The 6,913-nt window shown below is 41.1% G+C and overlaps 1 non-coding gene across 1 annotated transcript; it reads right to left on the bottom strand.

The window, feature by feature from the left end:
• Nucleotides 1–215: 215 nt before the first annotated feature.
• Nucleotides 216–323, bottom strand: LOC130953798 (small nucleolar RNA R71). Its single transcript, XR_009075958.1, has one exon. It is a non-coding gene; the product is annotated as a small nucleolar RNA R71 (small nucleolar RNA).
• Between the last annotated feature and the right edge of the window lie 6,590 nt (nucleotides 324–6,913).

Genomic DNA, 6,913 nt, shown 5'->3' with positions numbered 1-6,913 from the left:
ATCCTTATCAGTTTTTAGCTGAATTCTTACAAATCTGTGACACTGTCAAGACTAATGGGGTTGACCCTGAGGTCTACAGACTTATGCTATTCCCTTTTGCTGTAAGAGACAGAGCTAGGATATGGTTGGACTCACAACCTAAAGAAAGCCTGAACTCTTGGGAAAAGATAGACAATGCCTTCTTGGCAAAGTTCTTTCCACCTCAAAATTTGAGTAAGCTTAGAGTAGAAGTCCAAACTTTCAGACAGAAGGAAGGTGAATCCCTCTATGAAGCTTGGGAAAGATACAAACAATTGATCAGAAAGTGTCCTTCTGACATGCTTTCTGAATGGAGCATCATAGGTATCTTCTATGATGGTCTGTCTAAACTGTCCAAGATGTCATTGGACAGCTCTGCTGGAGGATCTCTTCATCTGAAGAAGATGCCTGCAGAAGCTCAAGAACTCATTGAAATGGTTGCAAATAACCAATTCATGTACACTTCTGAAAGGAATCCTGTGAACAATGGGACAAATCAGAAGAAAAGAGTTCTTGAGATTGATACTCTGAATGCCATATTGGCTCAGAACAAAATATTGACTCAGCAAGTCAATATGATTTCTCAAAGTCTGTCTGGAATGCAAGCTGCACCAGGCAGTACTAAGGACGCTTCATCTGAAGAAGAAGCTTATGATCCTGAGAACCCTTCAATGGAAGAGGTGAATTACATGGGAGAATCCTATGGAAACACCTATAATCCTTCATGGAGAAATCATCCAAATCTCTCATGGAAGGATCAACAGAGACCTCAAAAAGGTTTCAACAACACAATGGTGGAAGAAACAGGTTTGGCAATGGCAAGTCTTTTCCATCATCTTCTCAGCAACAGACAGAGAATTCTAAGCAGAGCCACTCTGACTTAGCAATCATGGTCTCTGATCTAATCAAAACCACTCAAAGTTTTATGACTGAAACAAGGTCCTCCATTAGAAACTTGGAAGCACAAGTGGGTCAGCTGAGTAAGAAAGTTACTGAACTCTCTCCTAGTAATCTTCCAAGCAATACAGAAGAGAATCCAAAAGGAGAGTGTAAGGCCATCAACATGGCTGAATTTGGAGAGGAGAAAGAGGCAGTAAGCGCCAATAAGGAAGACCTCAATGGACGTCCACTGGCCTCCAATGAGTTCCCTAATGAGGAACCATGGGAATCTGAGGCTCACACTGAGACCATAGAGATTCCGTTGGATTTACTTCTGCCATTCATGAGCTCTGATGAGTATTCTTCCTCTGAAGAGGACAAAGATGTCACTGAAGAGCAAGTTGCTAAGTACCTTGGAGCAATCATGAAGCTAAATAACAAGTTATTTGGTAATGAGACTTGGGAGGATGAACCCCCTTTGCTCACCAAAGAACTGGATGACTTGACTAGGCAGAGATTACCTCAAAAGAGACAGGACCCTGGGAAGTTCTCAATACCTTATACCATAGGCACCATGACCTTCGAGAAGGCTCTGTGTGACCTAGGGTCAAGCATAAACCTCATGCCTATCTCTGTAATGGAGAAGCTAGGGATCTTTGAGGTACAAGCTGCAATAATCTCACTAGAGATGGTAGACAATTCAAGAAAACAAGCTTATGGACTTGTAGAGGATGTTCTGGTAAAGACTGAAGACCATTACATCCCTGCTGATTTCATAGTCCTAGAGACTGGGAAGTGCATGGATGAATCCATCATCCATGGCAGACCCTTCCTAGCCACAGCAAAGGCTGTGATTGATGTTGATAGAGGAGAATTGATCATTCAAGTGAATGAAGAATCCTTTGTGTTTAAGGCTCAAAGATATCCCTCTGTAACCATGGAGAGGAAGCATGAAGAGCTTCCCTCAAAACAGAGTCAAACAGAGCCCCCACTGTCAAACTTTAAGTTTGGTGTTGGGAGGCCACAACCAACTTCTAAGTTTGGTGTTGAACCCCTACATTCAAACTCTAAGTTTGGTGTTGGGAGGTTCCAACATTGCTCTGAACATCTGTGAGACTCCATGAGAGCCCACTGTCAAGCTACTGACATTAAAGAAGCGCTTGTTGGGAGGCAACCCAATGTTATATTTATCTATTTTCCTTTGTTATTTTATGTTTTTTTATAGGTTGATGATCATGGGAAGTCACAAAATCAATTAAAAAAGCAAAAACAGAATGAAAAACAGAAAGAAAAATAGCACACTCTGGAGGAAAAACTTGCTGCCGTTTAAACGCTAGTAAGGGCAGAAAATGGGCGTTTAACGCCCAGTCTGGCACCATTCTGGGCATTTAACGCCAGAAAGGGGCACCAGACTGGCGTTTAACGCCAAGAATGGGCAACAAGCTGGCGTTAAACGCCAGAAATGGGCACCAGCCCGGTGTTTAACGCCAGGATTGGCAGAAGGAGCATTTTTGCTCGCCACTTAGTGCAGGGATGAGCTATCCTTGACACCTCAAGATCTGTGGACCCCACAGAATCCCCACCTACCCCACCACTCTCTCTCTTCTTCACCCATTCACCAATCACCTCAACACCTCTTCCCCAAGAACCCCTCACCTATCAAATCCCACCATTCTCTTCACCACTCACATCCATCATTCATAAAACCCCACCTACCTCACCATTCAAATTCAAACCACTTTCCCTCCCAAACCCACCCATAATGGCCGAACCATACACCCCCTCTCCACTCCTATATAAACCCATCTTCACTCCTTCATTTTCACACAACCTACACACTACTTCTCCCCCTTGGCCGAAAAATAAAGCCACCTCCATCTCCTCTATTTCTTCTTCTACTACTCTCTTCTTTCTTCTTTTGCTCGAGGACGAGCAAACCTTCTAAGTTTGGTGTGGTAAAAGCATTGCTTTTTGTTTTTCCATAACCATTTATGGCATCTAAGGCCGGAGAAACCTCTAGAAAGAGGAAAGAGAAGGCAAAAGCTTCCACCTCTGAGTCATGGAAGATGGAGAGATTCATCTCAAGGGTGCATCAAGACCACTTCTATGAAGTTGTGGCCATGAAGAAGGTGATCCCCGAGGTACCTTTCAAACTCAAAATGAGTGAATATCCAGAGATCCGACATGAGATCCGAAGAAGAGGTTGGGAAGTTCTTACCAACCCCATTCAACAAGTCGGAATCTTGATGGTTCAAGAGTTCTATGCCAATGCATGGATCACCAAGAACCATGATCAAAGTGTGAACCAAGTCCTCATAGACATGGTTCGGGGGAAATGCTTAGATTTTAGTCCGGAAAATGTAAGGTTGGCATTCAACTTGCCCATGATGCAAAGAGATGAACACCCCTACACTAGAAGGGTCAACTTTGATCAAAGGTTGGACCAAGTCCTCATAGACATTTGTAAAGAGGGCACTCAATGGAAGAGAGATTCAAGAGGGAAGCCGGTTCAACTGAGAAGGCATGACCTCAAGCCCGTGGCTAGGGGATGGTTGGAGTTTATCCAACGCTCAATCATTCCCACTAGAAACCGGTCCGAAGTCACTATAGACCGGGCTATCATGATTCATAGCATCATGATTGGAGAGGAAGTAGAAGTTCATGAGGTTATATCCCAAGAACTTTATAAGGTGGCAAACAAGTCCTCTACTGTGGCAAGGTTAGCCTTCTCTCATCTCATTTGTCACCTCTGTAATTCAGTTGGAATTAACATAGAGGGAGACATCCTCATTGATGAGGACAAGCCCATCACTAAGAAAAGGATGGAGCAAACAAGAGATCCCACTCATCATGAAATCCCTGAGATGCCTCAAGGGATGCACTTTCCTCCACAAAAATATTGGGAGCAAATCAACACCTCCCTAGGAGAATTGAGTTCCAACATGGGACAACTAAGGGTGGAGCATCAAGAACATTCCATTCTCCTCCATGAAATTAGAGAAGATCAAAGAATCATGAGAGAGGAGCAACAAAGGCAAGGAAGAGACATTGAGGAGCTCAAGCACCCCATAAGATCTTCAAGAGGAAGAACAAGCCGCCATCACTAAGGTGGACCCGTTCTTTAATTTCCTTGTTCTTTATTTTCCTATTTTTCAAATTTTTATGCTTATGTTTTATTTATGTTTGTGTCTTATGATCATTAGTGTCTTAGCGTCTATGCCTTAAAGTTATGAATGTCCTATGAATCCATCACCTTTCTTAAATGAAAAATTTTCTTAATTGAAAAAGATAAGAATTGCATGAATTTTGAATTTTATAACAGATTAATTATTTTGATGTGGTGGCAATACTTTGACTTCTGAATGTATGCTTGAACAGTGCATATGTCTTTTGAATTTGTTGTTCATGAATGTTGGCTCTTGAAAGAATGATGAAAAAAGGAGACATGTTACTGAGGATCTGAAAAATCATAAAAATGATTCTTGAAGCAAGAAAAAGCAATGAATACAAAAAAAAAAGAGAGAGAATATGTGCGAAAAAAAAGAAAAAAAAGAGAGAAAGCAAGCAGAAAAAGCTAATAACCCTTTAAACCAAAAGGCAAGGGTAAAAATAAAGTCATGATCCAAGGCAAAAAGAGTGTGCTTAAGAACCCTGGACACCTCTAATTGGGGACTCTAGCAAAGCTGAGTCACAATCTGAAAAGGTTCACCCAGTTATGTGTCTGTGGCATGTATGTATCCGGTGGTAATACTGGAAGACAGAGTGCTTTAGGCCACGGCCAAGACTCATAAAGTAGCTGTGTTCAAGAATCATCATACTTAACTAGGAGAATCAATAACACTATCTGGATTCTGAGTTCCTATAGAAGCCAATAATTCTGAATTTCAAAGGATAAAGTGAGATGCCAAAACTGTTCAGAGGCAAAAAGCTAAAAGCACCGCTCATCTAATTAATACTAATCTTCATAGATGTTTTTGGAATTCATTGCATATTCTCTTCTTTTTATCCTATTTGATTTTCAGTTGCTTGGGGACAAGCAACAATTTAAGTTTGGTGTTGTGATGAGCAGATTATTTATACGCTTTTTGGGATTATTTTTAGTATGTTTTTAGTATGTTCAAGTTAGTTTTTATTATATTTTTATTAGTTTTTAGTTAAAATTCACTTTTCTGGACTTTACTATGAGTTTGTGTGTTTTTCTGTGATTTCAGGTATTTTCTGGCTGAAATTGAGGGACCTGAGCAAAAATCTGATTCAGAGGCTGAAAAAGACTACAGATGCTGTTGGACTCTGACCTCCCTGCACTCGAAGTGGATTTTATGGAGCTACAGAAGCCCAATTGGTGCGCTCTCAATTGCGTTGAAAAGTAGACATCCTGGGCTTTCCAGCAATGTTTAATAGTTCATACTTTTCCCGAGATTTGATGGCCCAAACAGGCGTTCCAAGTCAGCTCAAGAATTCTGGCGTTAAACGCCGGAACTGGCACAAGAATGGGAGTTAAACACCCAAACTGGCACAAAAGCTGGCGTTTAACTCCAAGAAAAGTCTCTACACTTGAAAGCTTCAATGCTCAGCCCAAGCACACACCAAGTGGGCCCGGAAGTGGGTTTTTATGTCATTTACTCATCTTTGTAAACCCTAAGCTACTAGTTCTCTACAAATAGGACCTTTTGCTATTGTATTTTCATCTTTGGATCATTTTAGATCTTCAGATCATCTTTGGACGTCTAGTTCTTAGATCATGGGGGGCCATTCGGCCATGCCTAGACCTTGTTCTTATGTATTTTCAACGGTGGAGTTTCTACACACCATTGATTTAGGTCGGGAGCTCTGCTGTACCTCGAGTATTAATGCAATTACTATTGTTCTTCTATTCAATTTAGCTTATTCTTGTTCCAAGATATCACTTGTTCCTCAACTTGATGAAGGTGATGATCCGTGACACTCATCATCATTCTCACCTATGAACGTGTGCCTGACAACCACCTCCGTTCTACCTTAGATTGAGTGGATATCTCTTGGATCCCTTAATCAGAATCTTCGTGGTATAAGCTAGAATTGATGGCGGCATTCAAGAGAATCCGGAAGGTCTAAACCTTGTCTGTGGTATTCTGAGTAGGATTCAAGGATTGAATGACTGTGACGAGTGATGAGCGGATAATTTATACGCTTTTTGGCATTATTTTTAGTATGTTTTTAGTATGTTTTAATTAGTTTTTATTATATTTTTATTAGTTTTTAGTTAAAATTCACTTTTCTGGACTTTACTATGAGTTTGTGTGTTTTTCTGTGATTTCAGGTATTTTCTGGCTGAAATTGAGGGACTTGAGCAAAAATCTGATTCAGAGGCTGAAAAAGACTACAGATGCTGTTGGACTCTGACCTCCCTGCACTCGAAGTGGATTTTATGGAGCTACAGAAGCCCAATTGGTGCGCTCTCAATTGCGTTGAAAAGTAGACATCCTGGGCTTTCCAGCAATGTTTAATAGTCCATACTTTTTCCGAGATTTGATGGCCCAAACTGGCGTTCCAAGTCAGCTCAAGAATTCTGGCGTTAAACGCCAGAACTGGCACAAGAATGGGAGTTAAACACCCAAACTGACACAAAAGCTGGCGTTTAACTCCAAGAAAAGTCTCTACACTTGAAAGCTTCAATGCTCAGCCCAAGCACACACCAAGTGGGCCCGGAAGTAGATTTTTATGTCATTTACTCATCTTTGTAAACCCTAAGCTACTAGTTCTCTACAAATAGGACCTTTTGCTATTGTATTTTTATCTTTGGATCAGTTTAGATCTTCAGATCATCTTTGGACGTCTAGTTCTTAGATCATGGGGGCTGGCCATTCGGCCATGCCTAGACCTTGTTCTTATGTATTTTCAACGGTGGAGTTTCTACACACCATAGATTAAGGTCTGGAGCTCTGCTGTACCTCGAGTATTAATGCAATTACTATTGTTCTTCTATTCAATTCAGCTTATTCTTGTTCCAAGATATCATGTTCCTCAACTTGATGAA

The sequence above is a fragment of the Arachis stenosperma genome, chromosome 9 (genome assembly GCF_014773155.1).
Source record: "Arachis stenosperma cultivar V10309 chromosome 9, arast.V10309.gnm1.PFL2, whole genome shotgun sequence".
NCBI lineage: Eukaryota > Viridiplantae > Streptophyta > Magnoliopsida > Fabales > Fabaceae > Arachis > Arachis stenosperma.
Note: the sequence above shows the minus strand (reverse complement) of the source record. Positions and strands in the feature narration are given on the sequence as shown.